The sequence below is a fragment of the Chlorocebus sabaeus genome, chromosome 8 (assembly GCF_047675955.1).
Source record: "Chlorocebus sabaeus isolate Y175 chromosome 8, mChlSab1.0.hap1, whole genome shotgun sequence".
In the NCBI taxonomy this organism is placed as follows: domain Eukaryota; kingdom Metazoa; phylum Chordata; class Mammalia; order Primates; family Cercopithecidae; genus Chlorocebus; species Chlorocebus sabaeus.
In genome coordinates, this window is record NC_132911.1 from 63,259,968 (window position 1) to 63,281,273 (window position 21,306).

General features: G+C 38.7%; 1 protein-coding gene across 2 annotated transcripts in view; it reads right to left on the reverse strand.

Annotated features, from left to right (window-relative positions):
• Window positions 1–21,306, reverse strand: part of TOX (thymocyte selection associated high mobility group box) — a 308,730-nt gene that overhangs the window by 248,532 nt on the left and 38,892 nt on the right. The gene's annotated exons all lie outside the window — the stretch shown is intronic.

Here is a 21,306-nt window from a genome sequence, read left to right on the forward strand (position 1 = left end):
TTTGAAAAACAGAAAAGTTGACCTTGGCAGACAGTTAGTAAAATTATTCCCTACTTGATTTCCCTTATGTGCAGAGTGTGGGAGAGCACATATTTAGTGCTGCTTTGTGGCATTGTTTCAAAAAGAACTCTTGTTATCGCGGCCAGAAAGGAGTAGCGAACATCTAGAAAATGGTTCACATTAGTGTTGGGAAGTGACCAAAGTCTTGTTTCCACCTTTTATGTTATGTTGTGGGAAAAAAAAAAAAATCTTTTAGAAAGAAAATCATCTAGATTTTTATAGTAAGTAGACACTGGCTTAATGTATGCTTGTCTTTTTATTATCTTTTACCTTGATCCACCATAGTTTTTTTTTTTCATAATCAGAGACAAATAAAAATAAGCATTTATTCTTTGACAAAATTCTAAAATTGTGTAACGATTTCCCGTTTTATTAGGATGCTATTACCTTATCATTTTACCTTGTCTCAGCTGACATTCCCACTATTTTTGTAATGACTGATGAGTGTTTAATTCTATCAAGATAACATTTGATAGCCCCGTGTCTTTATGTCTTTTCATATGGATTACACAAATCTATCTCAACAGACTTACTTATCCCAAGTCTTCCTTTCTTCTTTATACCCTTCTGGCTCCCAATCCTAATAGTGTGCTGGCTATTAAACATTTTATGGCTGGGCACGGTGGTTCACGCCTGTAATCCCCGCACTTTGGGAGGCCGAGGCGCGGATCACGAGGTCAGGAGATTGAGACCAGCCTGGCCAACATGGTGAAACCCCGTCTCTACTAAAAATACAAAAAATTAGCTGGGTGTGGTGGCACGTGCCTGTAGTCCCAGCTACTCAGGAGGCTGAGGCAGGAGAATTGCTTGAACCCAGGAGGCTGAGCTTGCAGTGAGCCGAGATTGCACCACCGCACTCCAGCCTGGGCGACAGAGTGAGACTTTGTCTCAAAAAACAAAGCAAAGCAAAACAAAACAAACAAACAAACCCCCCCTCAAATTTTAAATGTAACAATAACATAAAAATAGTACTAACAGCCAATGTTAGTTTTGTACCAGTCACCTTTTTGAAGCCATCTTTGCCTGTTATGCCATTCAGTTCTCTTAGTAACATCAAAAATTAAATAATACCATTATCCCATGTTACAAATGAGGAAACCGGGGCTGACAGAGATTAACTATACTTGCCACTGTATCTTGTTGTTTGATGCCCTTTATATTTTATATTTATGATGGAACATTAAGCCACTCATAACCAACCAAGGCTAGTTGAAGAACAACGCTACTACTGGGGGAAAACCTAATTGAAAAACACAATCAATCTTTTCCTGCTGAATGTTCTTCCCTTGTATCACTCCCTTCTCAAAATCTTCCATAAAGTTGTATCTTTTAGAGTTACTGAGAAATGAATAAGTCAGCAAAGATTACAGGAGATTACCAAGAGATTGTACAGTAAAAATGATAGATTATAAATAACGTAAAATAGAAAATGAAAACAGAATATGTTTACAAAATTGTAAACCAAATCTGTGTTTGAGTGTGTATGTGTGTGTATACTTGTGCATAAAATCAAGTTATTAGATGACTGGATCAAGGTATTATGAATGGCAATGCTTCAGTTTCTAAATAATCAATGTGGATCATCAAAAACCAAAGAAACCAAAGCAGTTGGTACTGATTGTTGCAATAAAAGGTATTTGATGAAAAGATTTTATGGAAAGCAATGCCACAAACCAGTTCACTCCTGTGAATGGAGACACAAAACCCCTTATATCTCTAAAAGATAACGTTCAGTAAAGGTTTAGTAATTACCTAGTAATTTTCTCTCTGTGATGGCCTCCTCTTCGGTAATTTCCTCTACCACAATTTTTAAATAAATGTTTTAAAATGTTTATCTGGTAAAAATCCCCTTTTCCCCCACTCCATGGTCTCTTACTATTAGCAAAACCCCCACCTGGCTGTAAAGATCCTTAACCAGTGTCATAGTTGGTGGCCAGGTGATGATAAGAGAATGGCAACCCCTTGAATAAAGCCCACTCCTTTATGTCGGTTATTCCATCATTTAACACTTTCCTATACATATCTAGTAGCAAGAAACTCAGAAGTTCTGGAATGACCACCTCTTGGAGATCACCATGGAAGAGGAAAGCAGAGCTAGAGAAAAGCAGAATCCATGTGCACCCATGCCCAGCCCCTGCCAGGGGAGGGAGGAAGGTAACAGCAGAGCAAGGGGGTGCCACCCCTCCACCTTCTTTCTTGGCGCTCCTCTTCTTCAGATTCAGATTTTATTTTTTTTTTATGTATTTTCATTGAGATTTTACAAGCTCAAAATCTTGTTTTGAGGGATATTTTCTTTTCCCAAATATTCCAAGAAGAGGCTTCCTGTATAGCATTTTGGGATTTCCAGTGTGTCTCTAACCCCAGAAAATTCTGTCCCCACACCCAAAAGATTCTTCTTTAACAGAATCAAAGTTTTTTTTTGTTTGTTTGTTTTTGTTTTGTTTTTTTTACCAAAACCCAAACCTAAGTCAGGTGGAAAGGTTGCGAAGCAGTGTGAGAAGTTCTCTAAGGGAAGTTGAGGGTGGAGAAGGGGTAAGAAGAGGTGGTAGGAGTGGAAAAGGAGGAGGTCCTAACTCCCCAGAGGCTGAGGAAAGCCTTCTGGGGAGGCAATTCTTTAAAAGAAGCTGGAAGAATGAAGACAATCCTGCCAGGTACGCAGCGGGAGAACATGTCCGAATGAATCCGCTTTAGCGCAAATATCCATAAGGGCTCGTGCAGGGTGGTGGTGGCTGAGAGAAGATTACTCATAAAAGCATATTAATTTTATAAATATGGAAAATTTAACTAGGTAATTAAATGTGAATTGAGTTTGAAGTTTGCATGGGAGTAGGGAGGAGGTAGTTTCTACTTACAGCGTTTATATAAGTGTGCTTTAATAGAATGGCTCTTTCGGATGACAATGATGAACTGTTCTAAGTAGACAGCTCAAAGAGTTGTTGCTGATGGGCCACTTTCCCACTTAAAATAGCTACTCGGGAGGCTGAGGCAGGAGAATGGCGTGAACCCTGGAGGCAGAGCTTGCAGTGAGCTGAGATCCGGCCACTGCACTCCAGCCTGGGCGACAGAGGGAGACTCCGTCTCAAAAAAAAAAAAAAAAAAAAAAAAAAATCTTCAAGAACAGGTGTCGTTCTATAGTTGTTCCCAGTAGCAGAGGTTGAAACAAATAAAATTCCTCAATCCTTTACTCCTTACTAGTGAAGTCAAAGCCACCTGTATGCCTTTTGGTTTTCTCAAAAATTATACAATCAAAGACAATTATTTGGAAAAGAGAGAGGGGGTGTGTGTGTGTGTGTGTGTGTGTGTGTGTGTGGTGTGTGACAGAGAGAAAGAGAGAAAGAAAGTTAAAATTACAAAATAAAAGGAAATCCGGTCTATTATCAAGCTTTAAGCTAGCATTTTTCCTGATAATATGGATTAACTTCTGTAAATGATTTAATTTAATACCTTTAATACCTTTAACAAGGAGGTATAACTATAAGAATCTTTCATAGTGAAGAAAAAAGCTTATGCATTTATTCCATAATTTTGTTATTGCCTATGTTTTGAGTAAAAATAAGCTTTGCAAAAATTCTTCAGAAAATGCATTTTTTTTTTTTTTTTGGCCATCAAATGCACATTTTGAGTTGGTATTAGTTACAGGGCTCTAGCTACTGAAATCCTCTGCATTTCTCAATGGAACTACCTAAAAGCTAAGCACTAGGGATTTCTAAGAATCTCAATCAAACATTGCAACTATCAATGCTGTGCATATGGGCTAAGACAAAGGGGATTTGTGTGTTAACTGAATCCAGACAGGTAAATATTTCAAACATTATGGGTTAAGAGCTAATGACTGCTTATTTTTATGTTTCTCACCTAATAATAAAATTTGCAATTTTTTTTTATTCCAAAAGACTGAATGATGGCCAAAAGGTTCTAACGATGGAATACAGACTTTTTTTTTTTTTTTTTTTTTTTGAGATGGAGTCTCTGTCGCCCAGGCTGGAATGCAGTGATGTGATCTTGGCTCACAGCAACCTCCACCTCCCAGGTTCAAGTGATTCTCCTGCCTCAGCCTCCTGAGTAGCTGGGACTACCAGTGCATGCCACCACGCCTGGCTAATTTTTTATATTTTTAGTAAAGACGGGGTTTCACCGTGTTAGCCAGGATGGTCTCGATCTCCAGACCTCGTGATCCGCCCGCCTCAGCCTCTTCAAGTGCCAGGATTACAGCCTAAGCCACTGTGTCCCACCCAGGATACAGACTTTTACTGAGAGCACAGCTTTAAACTTAATCCCAACTATAAAAGCATATTCCAGCTTTGTGTGTCTAAAAATCATCACTGTAAATCACATGAATGAAAATGTCTATAGACATATTTAAGTAAAGAAAAGCATTTCTAATTCTTTTTGCTGTGATATATAAATCATGTGTGTATGTGTGTTCCTGTGTGTATATGTACATGAACTATGTTATACCTTCCTCGAGGACCAATGTTGTGCTAAATGTACTAAAGAGAGAATAAAAGACTTGGAAATGACATAGGCTTAAAGTCCTTTGACTAATTCCACTGGGATTACTGAAGTGCTTGGGGTTGGGGGAGGTGACAGCAAGAATAGAAAGGAGCCAGATATTAGTGCCTGTTGTAATTACCATGTTCCCTATGGTCTGAAATGCTAAAAATGAATGTTTCCTCTATTACAAGTATATAGACCTTTTCCCCTGCAAAGCTATTAGCATATATAATGCACATGTCTGAAAATCATGGCTTCTCTGTCATTCTTTGGAGACCTTTAGGGACCTGGGTGATTGTATAGTCCTAAATTATAGCCAAAGTATAATCTGTTGTCCTCTAGTTTTCCAGCATATTTTTAAAAAATCACTTTAAGCAATTTTACCCATATTGAATGGCTCACTCATTTTCAACAAATTAAAATGTTTGCATTGTCTTAACTCTGGATGAAACTGCTATATAACTTGCAAATGAGAAAGTGCATTAACCATACTTCATCAGGTGTCAGCGTTTCTATGACTAAAATGCATTAGCGTATAATTCTAGAAATCTATTAATGTAATATTTTTTCAAAAATAAACAAGTTTCTCAGAACTGAAAACATATATAAACTCATGATCTGCTTGCACTATTCTAGGGCACATGAAATCACAAGTAAATCCATGACATTAATTTATACCTTTTGTACAAATACATTTCCTCCTGTATTTTAGTGGCTAAATTGTACCTTAACACATTCTACATTTTCTCTCTGATTTCCAATTCTTTCATCACAAAAGTAGAATAAAACAAGAAATTTTACTTCCTTATTCAGTTTTTTCAATCTATGTCAATTTAGCATATTTTAAATGGTCTGTATAATTTTTAAAAATGAAAGAACCATTCTAATGTTAATTTGGATCAATCTTCCAAACATATGATTCCAGGTTTCTAAAAGGGGCCCACTTGAGGGGGCTTTTTAAAAGTGAACAAAAAAGCGCCCTGAGGCTTCCCAATTCACATTTAACCTACTTACATGAAAAAGGAACTGCTTTGGTTAAGAATAAACTTCCACAAGCTCAGGTTCAAGCTAAACACGCCAGCATATTAGTGAGGAAATGAGACAGCCAATAGTAACTCCTTTCATACTAGTAAAAGAATACTGTATTTATTTAAAACATTTGGCAGAAATTCTCACTTTAATTAAATTACATTTACTGAAATAACATTTTCATAATTAAACAACAACAACAACAAAACCATTTCTCCCCCTCAAAGAACTACCACATATAATCACAGTCACTTAAAAAGGGCATAGGAGTAGGAGAATGGTTAGAATAAATGTGACTAATTTGGATTACAATTGTGTATTACTTCAGTGGTTTTCAGTGATTTAGAAGCCATTATTATCCTCCCTTGCCATGTAAAATTAATACAAAGTAGATAGCAAGTTTTGTTATTAATGCTTTTTAAGAGGAAGTTACTTAGTACAAGTTTCATATCGTCTATGTTATTACTTGCATATTCGAATTTAAGATGATAGGCTTATGTGAGATTAAAGATAATCTAATCTGACCCCTTCCTTTTACAAATGAGGAAGCTGAGACCCAGAAAAGTTCTGTGCCTTGTTCTGAATCATGTAGCTCCTCAGAAGAACTCTTCTGGAACGCAGAGGCTTCCCACTGCACAGCTCTGTCACAGAGCAGAAACATCCTTACTTCATAGATGACAGAAGCAAAAAAGAGAAAATAGTGTACCATCTACGTGGATTTTGGTAGGAACAAAATTCTGTTCCAAACTAAGATTCAGTTTCTTTCACTCCTAGTTTCTCCCTTCTCAACGCTCACATGAGAATCAAAGTTCATATTCTGAAGAAACAAAAATCGTCAAATAATCAGGTTAAGTCTCACATATTGACAAAATCAATAAGCGAATAACATGCGTCCATGATTTACCATGAGAGCTTGAGTGAGAGCAAAACAACAAACCCAATTCTGAATGCTGAATTCCTCCAAATAGACAAAAGATGTCCAACTTGGTAAAATGATCAACCTCAGTTATGGAAGGTACACAGGAAAAAACGAGAAACATTTAAATGAAGGAGGAAAGTATACCAAACCGCAGGGAAAACAGAACCACCCTCTTCCTTCTTGGATACTGCTGAATGCTGGTCTTGTGAAGAGTAAAAAGCATTAAATGGCATAGTTGTGCCAAATAAAGTTTCCACCATTCAGAAAAGGACTTACAATAGTTTCATACATGTGCTGCTGGATTATTTAATGAACAAATATGTCACGGTTAAAGGCTTGATAAGTAGGAAGTTTGCTACAGTTGTACAAAAGGAACATCACTGATCTTTCATTAGTTTCCTTCTCCATTACTAGGTCAGATTAAAGTACAAATGAGTGAAACCACATGGTTGCTTTTTCAGAACAGATTAGTAATGTATTAAATGTTCTTACAATCTTAACAGGTTGCAGAAAAAAAAAATCCAATAACAAATAGAAGTCAAATCCCATAATATTGAATATTTGTGACAATGACTAACCAAAAGAGCCCTTGTTCTTCGTTAATTACAGATTGCCTGCCTTCCCTCCATCAGTCAAATTATGTCTTGCAGCACCATTAAATAGATCCCACAAATTCTTTGCATTGCAAAATGTCCCCAAAATTCTTTCAGTTACAATCTATTACTTTGTTTGCCCTGTGTAATGTTAAACTGAACTGTAGCATGAAGGCCATTTAAACTCGGAGGCCCCAGCTACTGTTAAGAAAGAAGCAACAAAAGTTCTCCCCAAGAGTCTAATTTGCAAATTAATTTCCTTGTTCACTGTCAGTTACTCTCAACTTACAAGCTTGAGGGTCAAACTCATTATGACCAAAAGCTCATTATGACTAAAATGCAACAAAACCTGTTAAAAATAATGCACCACATTTCATAGGATGGAACCCAAACTGGTAAACACATCAATATTATGCAAACTGTGTTCCACAGAACACTAATGTGCCTGCAGATATTAATAGACATTGGGGTGGAGGAGGGGAAGGTTTTGTGAAATACTGAATTACATACCAAGTTGCAAACGCCTTTTCTGCAGACCCTCTTGGTGCCTCTTAATCCTACTGCAAATCCAGAAAGGGGGCGGGAGGCTGATATGCTATCAATTTTTAACTTTGAAGTAAGTTAAAAACAAATTTCCTAGAATCTCTATTTGTAAAACCAAAAATAAAACAATTTTAAAGATGTGCTTAAACAATGCTCTCATTTAAAACTAAAATAATAACAGGCCGGGAGAGGTGGTTCACCCCCATAATCCCAGCACTTTGGGAGGCTGAGGAGGGAGGATCACTTGAGGTCAGGAGTTTGATACCAGCCTGGCCAAAATGGTGAAACCCCATCTCTACTAAAAATACAAAAATTAGCCACCCATGGTGGTGCACACCTGTAATCCCAGCTACTTGGAGGGTTGAGGCACGAAAATCGTTTGAACCCAGGAGGCGGAGGCTACAGTGAGCCGAGATCACACCACTGCACTCCAGCCTGGGACACAGAGTGAGACTGTCTCAAAAACATAAATAAATTAAATAAATAAATAAAACTACAATAATAACAAGCATAGCACATTATTATTTCTAAACATATTCTCTCCTTCCAAATACGCTGTGGAAAACTATTTTAGGGTAAACTTGACTGACCCCAAGTGTTCTTCGTAAATGGCAGAGATAAGATATTGCTCCAAGGATCAGGCTCCTACAATTACAAAAAAAAATGGAGGCTCTTATTTCATGGTTAAAACTTCCATCCCTGATTACGACTGGGTCATGAGGTTAAAAAAAATGAGGACTCCATTTTACCTATTAATTTGCATATATGACACAGTAAAGATTTTTCATACCCGTTTCTCTCATCAAATGGCAGTTCTCTCCTACCTTCTAAGATATAAAACCATATCTGTCATTCCATTTCTGATATGAAAAGGTATAATGGTAGTAATTACTAATAGACAAAATTACTATATGTAGAAATAAGTAATCTATGTGAATTAATAAAGTAACTTGTGAATATTAGACCTTATCATTGGGGACAATAATGGAGTGAGTTTGTATGTAACCATGCCTGTCACATAATGTTTTAGAAATATCTGATATTATTATTATGCTTATCGTGCATTTAGAAAATGCTAAAATCCTTGCATATTTAGCATTCAATAGGTTTCCTGAAGATCCTTGTATTTTATTGTTAATTTAAGGAAACATGCTCATTAACTCTGAATGGTGAAAATAATAATTGTTTAAAAGCAGGAAAAAACATAACATTTTCCCCAGTATCTAATAAGAAATAACATTATGACAGGATGTAAGGCAGAGAGTTAAACATAATATAGTCTCAGTGTCCACAGAGCTTTATAGACGTCTAGTGGGGGAGATAGCTGTAAAGGAGATGGGGGATAAAGAGAAAACAAGGAGGAAGAGGAGAAGGAAAAAAGGGGGTGACAAAAGAGGAAAATGAAGAGAAGAAAGAAGAGTAAAAGGAAAACAAGAGGAGATGGAGCAGAATAAAGCAGAGAAAAGAGTAAAAAAGAGGAAGAGAAAAGGGAAAGTAAAAAGAAAATCAGCTTTTATTGAGACTTACTCGTCTTCTGTATCAGGCATTCTGAGTATTTTACGAGTTTTGTTAATTTAATGTTTCCAACAATCTTGTATGCTTGGTAATACTCCCCTCATTTTAATGATCAGGAAACTGAGGCACAGGTAAATGAGGTAACTTGCTACCATCATGATGAATGTTGGAGTCTGGCCATGCTCCAGGCAGGTTGATTGTGGAGCCTAGGTTTGTAACCACTTCACTGAGAATTACAACATAACCTATCATCCTAAGGTTAAGATAAGGAAGAGGGTGGCAGCCATGGGCCCAGAGGAAGCATACAGAGCTGAAGTTGGGTCTAGCGATGCAGGAAGGGCTTCCTAGAAGGCGTGATATGAGAAGAGTTTGCAGGAGTCAGTCGGATGAAGCAGGGAGGGGCAGCTGAGTCAGGCACAGTAGCCTGTGTGAATTCACGATGGCTTGAAACAGCAAGGTTCACGGAGGTTCAAGGACATAGTACATGCAAGGGGGCTCCTGAGATGTGGCCAGGAGTTGGGACAGCAGTGCTGCGAGCCTTGCAAGAGAGTTGACAGCAAGACAGATGGGTACTCAAGTGATCCAGTAAGAAATGAGGATGGCTGACCTAAGGGAGAGGAAGTGTTGAAGGATAGAAGGGTAACAAATAAGACAGAAATTAAGTTCAGGAACAGACAGGTGGTTGGCAGTCCACTGGCTACAGAAGTTGATAACGAGGGAACAACGAGGATCCCTCCCTGGATGCTGGCTGGGGTTGCCAGGTAATTTGGTACAATCTTCCACATTAGAGATTACAGTAGGAAAACAAACAGGCTTGGGAGGAAAGGGGTTATGTTTGATCCTCTTGATTTAAGATGCAGGATATAGAGGTTTTGAAATGAAAGCAATCTCCATTGAAGATATAATTTTAGAGACATCAGTTTATAGTTAGTAGCTGAAGCCATTTATTTGGGATCGACCACCCTAGAAAACAATGTTTACAGAGAGGAGACCAGCCTCAGGGAATGTCGGCACTTATGACAATGGCTCTTAACCACACCTTCGGCAGGCTCAGCACACACCCACCAGAGATAGCGCTAAAACAAGCCACGATTTTCAGTGAATTAAAATTCATTGGCATATTGATCTAAGAGGTCCAGAGAAGAACTTAGGAAGAAATGGCCAGAAAGGTACAAGAAAAAGCTGGGATATGTCGTACAGTGAGTCAGATACTGAGAGGAGAGGCTTCAAAAAGGAAAGCGTTCAGTGGATGTGGTCACCCGGAGGTCACTGTTGACCTTTCAGAGTGAGAACATGCAAACCTCTAAGAAATGTGAAGGGCATTGAGGAGGTGGAACAGGTGAAGACAATGTGTAACACGGTACGCTGACCTGTACAGAGCCTGGTGGGAAAGGGATAAAGACAGAAGGGAAACATCAAGGGCAACATGGTTTAAAGCATTTGTATTTTCAAGATGGAAGAGACATGCAACAATTGTTGTTGAACACAAATACTCGTATTTTTAATAAGGGTTAAAAGTAATAAAGCTAATTTATACCAAATATGTGACAGGGCAGCTACTTAAAAATAAATTTACAAGTGAATAATTCTCTCACATTTTTGCTCTCTTCTGAATAATTAAAAAGTTTAAGTTTAAATGGAAAGGTAAAGCCAAATATCCACCCCCAACACAGGCATACTTTTTAATGGGTCTCTTATACGTGAACAGTGACAAACTAGAGTTGAACTTCTCAACTAAGGCTTTAACAACTAACACACAATCCATATAACTGATAGCTGGGAACATGCAAACCTCTATCTATGATTCTATTTATCATCTTAGAAGGAGTTAGAAACATCTCAAGGATCAGCATTAATGAACTTTGCTCAGATTCCATAAGAAAGTATGCGCACATTCTATAATTATGTCAAGTAAAAAAAAAAGACACACACACACAGGGAGACCTAAGATTGAAGATACAGAAGAAAAGATGGTGGAAAGAGGGTACCAGCACAGGTTGAGGTCTCAGTCTTGGTTAGAAGGAGAGAGAGAGATGCGTGCTCTACTGAGATCCAAGAGCAACGAGAAAAGAATAGTGGGTACAGACAGATTTTTACATGTTGTGGCTAGAAGAAAGTATTTGTTCATTTAGTGACCTCTATTTCATATGAAATATGTTTAAAGGTCATCTTCGGAAATCAATGAGGTAAATGGGATAGAAAGCTTGAAAATGAGGTAAGAATGTACAGTTACCTCAGAGAGGAATGAGAGGTGGCTGAAGCTATCACATAATTGCATCCCAAACAAAAGCAATTATTTAAAAAAAAAAAATCTCTGTAGGATAAGAGAAATGAATCACAGAAAAAGCTAGCAATATCCTTCAAAGTGAGAAAACATGGTGTTTCGGATTTTTCAGATAGAAAGTGCACCTACACAAGGGAATGATTGCCAGCTACATTATAAATTGCAACTTGGTGTAAATATTTTGTTGCTTCTGTTCCTGCTTCTACAATAATCGTGAAAAGCTCAGACATGGGGCGGCTATCTATTCAAGTTAAGGCAAGTTTAATGTCTGATTCACTGAGATTCCACTTGCAAGGGGGGAGGGAGTAAGGAAGAGTAGGGCAGAGGGTTTTGGAATAGAAGGTCTCAGCATGACAAAACTCCAAGACAAGTAATTAGAGTGACACACTCCCCACCTTTAATACACACCACAGAGCACCTACCACCTGCTTATGTCTTCGAGAGTGAACGAGTTATCAAGCTTCATATGAAATGCTCTCCACTCAGGGAACCTTTCCTCACTGGACCCTAGTCCTCTAAAACAAAGATGCTTCTTTCTTAATTAATTGTTCAATTATCAAGTTCCAATGACAGCTTATTTTAGTTATGTCTTAATGAAATGGAGTTGTACGTTTAGAAGCAAAAGGAATAAAGAATTTTTAGAGAAACAATTTCAGAAAGATTAAAACTCATTAATTTTAGAGTTAAGAGACAGCCAAACTTCCACACACCCTTTTTGGTCACCATAATGCCCTATAGTATTAGGATGGTATCCAGGAAGACAAAATGAAAAGAAGCCTAAACAATTTACCTGTGAACTTTATCCAGGTAAGTATATTTTGACTGAATGTGACTATGAAAACTTAAGGCATAGATATCAGTTGAATATGGATCTATATCTACTCATTGAGTAGCTCAAATAATTGGCTCTGTCATGCTATGATTCAAGTACAGAGCTATGGCCAAAGAAGACCAATCTGGATAAATTAGATACTTAAGGGAAATTCCAATTGTTTTAATTCTTCTATTTTCTTAGGTTTTCATGTTTTCCCTTTGAACAGAGTGCTACATAATATTCTCATAATTTTATCAATTTGTCAAAAAATGAACATTAAAAATATAAAATTAAAATTACATCGAAGAGATCATCTTTTAAGTTTTTTAAAGGCCTGGGCTTCTTCTGATTTTCTTATATTCTGCTTCTTTTTCCACCAACCTCCTAGGGACCAGCAAGATTACACATTAAAGGTGTTTGGGTAAATGTTTGTGTTGACATTATTGTAGTTCAAGTATATGCTTTTGTTAAGTTTGTGACTATATAAACAACATAGATCAACATGCTAACCAAAAAGGAAATAAGACTTGCATTTCTGATCAGTGTAAAAATACCAGTTTAGATTGTATCTTTCCTTGATCATCAAGGCATTCTGACATGGCGACTAAAAAAATCTTTCCGTAATAAAGTCCCCAAATATATTGCCTGGTAGGTAGAAATAGTGCTGAATTTCCTGGTGCTTTGCCACTGCTGGACTCCAGTAGATTCAATGATATCATCATAACCAAAAGACACGAAAAGGGTTCCTGATCAAGAATAAGAGCTTAGGAAACTGCCTAATGCACAGGATATTAAAAATTAATATTTTAAGGGAAATACACAAATTATGCTAATAATTGACAAATTACATAGAAATGAATTAAGAAATTGGCTGTTTAGTATCTTCCCCTGAACATAGCCACGTAGTTGCATTTCACAGAAATGTAAAACTACTGAGATCTTTGTAGACCATGATACTGTCTTTTACAGTTGTGGTATCTCACATTTGGAAATACGACAAAGAATTCCTGTCACTTATTGCTCATACTATTTCTTCCATTTTATGTCACAGCTATTTCAACTGTCATAAGTTTAACAATACTTTTAAGTAAAACAAAAACCTATTATTGACAGCATATAAGATATGGTTGTAATTTCGTTTTCTTTTCACATTTTCATTAAAATTTCCAAAATGTCATACTTTGCTTGGCATTATTTAAAATTGTTCTTGAATTTAAAAACGTGTACTTTTAACACTGGCTAAATGTAATGAAGCTAATTTACATGAAATATGTGACAGGGCAGCTACTTAAAAATAATTTTACAAATGAATAGTTCTCTCACGTTTTTGCTGTCTTCTGAATGATTGAAAAATGTAAGTTCAAATGGAAAGGTAAAGCCCAATCTCCACCCCGAACACAGGCATACTTTTTAATGGGTCTCTTACACCTAAACAGTGACAAACTGAGTCAAATTCCTCAACAAAGGCTTCAACTACTAGCACACAATACATATAACTGACACTTCGGAACATGTAAACCTCTACCTGTGCTTCTGTTTATCATCTTAGAAGGAGTTAGAAACATCTCAGGGACCAGCATTAATGAAAATTATTCAGATTCCATAACCATTATAACTTTTGCATTTTGTTAAATATCCTTTGTTATAGCATAAAAACCACCAGGAAAACTTCAAAAAAATGAATAAAAACAACAGCAATAACAAATATCCAAAACTTTATCAAGCAAAACTACATGAAATGCGTTGCTTGAAACCAAAGAGCTATTGGAGTTGGTGAGAGTCTGGGGATCATGCTTCTTGTATTTAGAGTCCAATTTACCTTCAGGCCGGCATATGTAGTAGGAGACTTTTTTTTTTAATCTTGTTGTTTTGCTTTGTTTTGTTTTAAATAATAGAATTTGAGTGTTTAAGACATTATCATTGGATAGTATCCCAGAAAATTAAATACAAATCCTTGTGCTAGAGAAGGCTATTCATGGTCTTCATAAATCTATTTAATAGAAATAAAGAGCCTTCCCTCCAACAAATTTGGAAGATCTGACTTAAATAATATTAAGTGTTCCATCTAGAAATGACATATCAGAGTAGACTCAATTCACCCCTCTGCCCTCCAGAGGGTCCCAAAATACAGTCCTAAATTGTGACCCCCTGTGAGGCCCTTCACTTAAATAGCATGGGTCCAGTGTGGCTTGCGGATATTATGAAAAACAAAGCATTACTTTTCAAAGTTCATAAAGCATTATCCCATTTCCTCATTGTCCTTGGTATTTATATATTTTTCTTTTCTTAAAGCTTGCATTGTCCAGATAATAATTTCAATCTTCCACTTCAAACCATGACAATAAGTACCATCACCACAAAATAAGTAACCTTGGGCAAATCACTTAACCTCTCAACTCTTAACTTCTCCAACAATAAATCTGTCGGCAAACATGCTGTCTGTCTGTTCTTTGAACAAATATCTATTAAGTTTCAATTGAAGAGAGGCAAAGAACTTGTGTTCCCTGCTAATAGTGCTGCTCAAGTACTTACATAATGGGGTTCTTAAGAAACATACTGATAGCTATCTAGTAAATGTAATTCCTACATAAGAGAAATACATTTGCATTTCTCAGCAAAACGCTGAATATTTGTAGAGCAGAGAAAAAGAAGCAGATGAAGAGCACAGCATCTTTCTTAGCATTCAATACGGGTTCATTCAATACTGATTGAATGAACATCTATAAGCAATAAGTACTGAATGAACATCTATCTACCAGGTACCTTGTAAGATATGCGGATGGACCAAGCTGAAAAATATCTGGCCCCTGAAGGATGAATCTTATTGTTGAGACATTATTTATTCACAAAAATGATGAGGTACCAATGCAACATTGTGTTAAAAAAGCATATTGTTAAGTACTAAGATATAGTGGACTGCTTCTGGATGTTGTAGATAGAAATTAAAGTTAGCGAAAAAAATCAAGGTGAATTGGAATCTCAGGATAAGTTTAGAAGGAAGATGAGGCCTTTGACTCTGTGCCTCAAAGGAAGCCAAAAATTTGAGACTAGCTTGAGCATTAGAGGAGCGACAGCAGCGTGGTAAAGATAAAGACAAGAGAACATCCAACACTCAGACAGCATGAGACTCCAGGCCTTTGGAAGGAGGAGGCTGGCATTATGTGGAGGCCATGCAAGAGAAAATAAGCAGCCACTAGAGGAACAGGAAAATTAAATTGTCACTAAGGAAGAGCAGACTACCTGCTAGTCTGTTCCTGTAAGCAGAACTGAAGGCAGGGACTGCAGATAAAGTCTTTCGTGGTGACACAGCCATGAGATGGTAATGGTGAAAATGGGAATGCAGATATAATCCAGTAAGACAAAATGACAAAATGTATTAATATGATGAAGAAAAGGGTGCCCTCGAAGGAGACTCCCAGATTTTAACCCTCAAGGACCAGAAGAACAAAGATCCTAATGACAAAAATGGTGAAAGGGAGACGGTGGATAAATTTGGTTTTGGAAATGTCAGCCTGGAAACATCCGTGATGGGGTTCAGAACATGTTACTCCAAAAATACGGTGCTTTGACATAGTGAATAGTCTAAACTGGAGTAATCTAAGAAACAGCAGATGCCGAAGGGACTCTCTGACCTTCCCCCGAAGCAGGTCATGAGACCCTCATGTGAGAGGTGCCCACCCTATACCCAGAGGAAAGGAGTGTCCTTATCTGAAGACAAAGGGACGCCAAGAGATGGAGTGAGCAGGCTTTGCAAAGCTTCCTCCGTGCAGCTCATGCCCTTTTGTTCTAACATGAGGGGACTTGAGGTCTTCATTTCTTTATGGAGGTTCCCATGCCACATAAAACTCATCTTGAACGTATTTGTAAGCTTTTATCTTGCCAATCTGTCTTTTCTTATAGGGGCCCCATCTGAGAACCTAGAAGAATAAAATAAAAGGGTATTTTTCCTCCCCTACATCTGTAAATATAAAACTGAAGATATTGGTTTTGTAGTCAGCAGCACAGTCATAGCTAAAAACTTGACGAGACACTGCCTACTAGAGGGATGAGGGCATAGGGAGAGAGAAAGCAGGGAACGTAGAATCAAAGGGCCTGCTCATCATTAAAAGGTCAAGAACACGAAGAAACCCTGTCTCTACTAAAAACGCAAAATTAGCCAGGTGTGGTGGCGCATGCCTGTAATCCCAGCTACTTGGGAGGCTGAGGCGGGAGAATTGCTTGAACCGAAGAGGTGGAGGTCGCATTGAGCCTAGATCGCGCCATGGCACTCCAGCCTGGGCAACAAGAGTGAAACTCTGTCTCAAAAAAAAAAAAAAAAACCAAAAAAACAAAACAAAAAAAACCGTCAGGAAGGGCCTATGTGAGGGAGGGAAGGGGAGTTCAGGAGGTCAGAGAGAAGGCGCTGTAAACCAGGCTAGAAGAATCTTTCAAGGAGAGGGACCTCCAGTGCGCAGTACACATCCAAGAGAATCCAATGAGGATACAAATGATTTAGCTGGAAGAATTCAATGCATGCCCCTGAGATGGTGAAATAGAGTTGAAGCGAAAGTCACCCCGCCAGAGGCTGATTAGAAAAGCCTGGTGAGGAAGTGAAAACAGCAGTCCTTCAGATGCAAAGGAAGGTAAACTACCCAGTGATACAAGGAGCTTCTCACTATTGGAAAAACCAAATGAGGAGATATGAGAGAGCCTTTGTCTGAATGGTGGATGCTTCCAAGTCTGCCTTTGCCTATATGCTGAAAAAGAATTTTCACACTGGTGAATCTGGAGTCAAATCAAGTATAACTCCTTAATTTTTTAAAAAAAGAATTCATAATAATGCCAAAGAAATAACTGATATTTTAGACTCGGCACCTACACTTTTGGCATCTTCCTACTTGAAGATCTCTATTTCTCAGAGAGATAAAAATATACAATGTGACTAATACAATGGTTATTTTTGACACAGCTAATTTGTTATGTTGCTAATTTTATGCTCCTAATTTTATGCTGCTAATTTTTTTTTGCAGTAGTTAATTGTTGTTATATAATCTCATGTATGTTTTAAGTGAAAAGAGTATTTCTGTTCAAAAACATACTCTCTTCATCAAGGATCACAGGTCAAACCTTTTTAGTACCCAACATAACAGTCTCATATTTAATTATATTTTGCCTTACACTGTTCTCTAATTGTATCCCATATGAACTCTCTTAAATTCAGGAAAAAACAAGTCTATCAACTACTAAGACACAATCAATCAGTATCAATACTAGAGTATCATTTGTATAGCACTTTACAAAGCAATTTTATATATCTTATTGCATATTATAATTGAAACCTCACAACCACCAAAAAAGCCAGTAATGTTTTCTCATTTTACGGAAAATATTGAAGGCAGGGGAGTGAATAAGACAGGATCACTCAGGTCCTGCACTCCTTGTGTTAGAGTTAGGGCAGAGCTGTGACCCATGCCCCGTAACTGCAAAAGGCAGCTCTACTCTAGGATGAACATCTTTGAGGAAGTCTACCACAGGCACAGATAGCCACCTTTCCTCAGTCACAAATGTTTCCCCTGTAAGTTAAAGTCCACAACCATAGGAGTGCATGCTCTTTGTTCTGCCAATGAACACACTACTTCCTAACCCTGTTTCAGATACCCAGTGCCTATGCTGTGACTCCAGGTTCCCCTTTCTTCTCTAAGTATGCAGGAAAATCGATCACCTGTTCTTGAGGGCTCATGTAAGTTTAGAGTGTTTTCTTAGGTTAGTTTTTATCATAAAGTCTCTGTAGGAGTGAGGTCATTCACTTCCAAAATGGGACATCATGACCAGAGAGGCATGATGCTTGGTACCCAAGAACGTGTGTCTCGTTGCTGTGATCCCTGGGTCTCTGAGATCCCTCTTAAAGAGCTCCCTGAATAATACAGGCATCCACACATGCAGCCCCTTTCTGTTCTCCTGGCACTGAGATCTGCTCCTACACCAATTCCCTCCTGGTGGAAGTCTGAAGGTTCCAGATAGCCTCGATGAAAGACTAAAACTTTTCCAGACTAAGAGCCTGAACACTGACATTTTATTTACATGGTTGATACTGAAGGAAGTTCAATACTTATTGATTCATGCTTGTTTGCTAAGGGCTATGATGTAGAAAATGTGCTATTAAAAAAGAAAATTTTTTTTATTGGACTATAAAGAATAGAGGCAATTGAAAGCCTGGCAACTCTATATATGGAACAATCCTTTTTGCCCCTTAATCATGGTAAGACAAATGTAAAATGTAGTAAGTGGCAACTTGTTGCTTCTCATATAGGCCTTGGTTGCACTTGGGAATACATGCACTGTTAGCAGGGAGAAGATGAATCAACTTTGGAGGGGAAAATAAAATGAAGAAAAAAGGAAATGGAGGAAAAATATTATCCATACAAAGAGATACATTATGAAAAATATTAGTAATGTCACCAAAAGTCATAAAGCTTAATTCTACTTATGCTACATCCCAAGCTTGGGGACAAGTAGTGTCACAGGCCAGTTTCTTAAACTTTATAACAGATCAGAGATGGCAACCAAGTGGCCTGGGCAGTCACTGCGCAAGTCTCCACCAGCAAGACTCTTCCTCCAGGAACCTGGGACAGCAGCATTGAGGCAGTTTGGATATTTGTCCCTGCCTAAATCTCATGTTGAATTGTAATCCCCAGTGCCAGAGGTGGGCCCTGGTAGGAGGGTTTGGGTCATAGGTGCAGATCCCTCATGGCTTGGTGCTGTCTTTGTGACAGTGAGTTCTCATGAGATCTGGTCATTTAAAAGGGCATGGCACTTGCCCCAACCCCCACATTCTCTTGCTCCTGCTTTCACTATGTGATGTGCCTGCTCCCTTTTTGGCTTACACCATGACTGTAAGCTTCCTGAGGTCCTTACAAGAAGCTGAGCAGATGCCAGCACCATGCTTCCTGTATATTTGTGAACCGATTAAACCTCTTTTCTTTATAAATTACCCAGTCTCAGGTATTTCTTTTTATCAATGCAAGAACAGCCTAACGCAGAAAATTGGTACCTAGGAGTGGAGCTTTGCTATAAAGATACCTGAGAATGTGGAAGCGATTTTGGAATGCAGTAACGGGCAGAGGTTGGAAAAGTTTGGAGGGCTCAGAAGAAGACAGGAAGACGAAGAAAAGTGTAGAACTTCTTAAAGATTGATTAAATGTTTGTTACCAAAATGCTGATGGACATAGAGACAATGAAGTCTAGGCTACTGAGGTCTCAGGTGGAAATGAGGAACATAACTGGGAACTAGAGCAAAGGTCCCATGTGGTATGCATTAGCTAGCAAAGAGCTTGGCTGCATTTTGTTCATGCCCTAGGGATCTATGGAAGTTTGCACTTAAGAGTGATGATTTAGGGTATCTGACGGAAGAAATTCCTAAGCAGCAAAGTGTTCAAGAGGAAGTAACTTGGCTGCTTCTAACAACCTAAGCTCAGATGTGGGTGTAAAGGAATGAGTTAAAGTTGGAAGTTATATTTAAAAGGAACACAGAGCATAAACGTTTGCAAAATTTGCAGGCTGGCCATGAAGCAGAGAAAGAAAAACCTTTTGGGGAGAGGAATTAAAAAATTTTAGTTATGCAAATACAGCAGAATTGGCAAAACAAAAGGGATCCAAGTGCTAATATCCAAGACAACAGGAAAAAGGCCTCAGGAGCATTTCAGGACCTTCCCAGCAGCCCCTCCCATCACAAGCCCAGAAGCCTAGGATGGAAAAATGATTTCATGGGCATGGCCTAGGTTTCTGTTGGCCTTCAAAGCCTTGGGACACTGCTCTGCACATGCAGTCCACTCCAGCTCCAGCCTCAGCTCAGGAAACCTCAGGCACAGCTCAGGCCACTGCTTCAGAGGATGCAAACTGTAAGTCTTGGCACCTTTCACATGGTGTTAAGCCTGTGGATGCACAGAGTGCAAGAGTGAATGAGGCTTGGTACCCTCCACCTAGATTTCTGAGGATGAATGGAAAAGCCAGGATGCTCAGGCAGAAGACTGCTGTAGGGGTGAAGCCCCAACAGACAACCTCTACTAGGTCAGTGACAAGGGGAAAGGTGGGGTTAAAGGCCCCACACAGAGTCCCAGCTGTGAGAAGAGTGCCAGCATCCTCCAGACTCAAGGATGGTAGATCCATTGCTAGCTCACACTCTGAGCCTGAAAAGCCACAGGCACTCAACAGCCTGTGAGAGCAGCCTCAGGGGCTTAGCCCTGCAAAGCCACAGGAGTGGAGCTGCCCAAGGCCTTGGAACCCACCAAAGGCTTAACATCATGTGCATGGGGCCTGTAGCCCCTTTCTTTTTTTCTTTTCTTTCTTTCTTTTTTTTTTTTTTTTTTTTTTTGAGACAGAGTCTCGCTCTGTTGCCCAGGCTGGAGTGCAGTGGTGTGATCTTGGCTCACTGCAACCTCCACTTCCTGGGTTCATGTGATTCTCCTGCCTCAGCCTCCTGAGTAGCTGGGATTATTGGGATGCACCACCATGCCTGGCTGATTTTTGTATTTTTAGTAGGGACAGCATTTCACCATGTTGGTCAGGCTGGTCTCAAACTCCTGACCTCATGATCTGCCCGCCTCAGCCTCCTAAAGCACTGGGATTTCAGGTGTGAGCCACCATGCCCAGCTGCGGCCCCTTTCTTTTGTCAATTTCTCCCTTTTGGAATGGGAGTATTTACCCAATGTCTGTACCCCATTGTGTCTTGGAAGTAACTATCTTGTTCTTTATTTCACAGGCTCATAGGTAAAGGTTCTCACCTTGTCTCAGATGGGACTTTGGACTTTTGAGTTAATGCTGGAATGAGTTAAGACTTTTGGGGACTGTTAGGAAGGCATGACTGTATTTTGCAATGTAAGAGAGACATGAGATTTGGGAAAGTCCTGGAGCAGAATGATGTAGTTCGAATATTTGTCCTCAACCAAATCTTATGTTGAATTGTAATCTCCAATGCTGGAGGTGGGACCTGGTGGGAGGTGTTTGGATCATGCAGGCAGATTCTCTCATGGTTTGGTGCTGTTGTCATGACAGTGAGTTCTCACAAGATCTGGTCCTT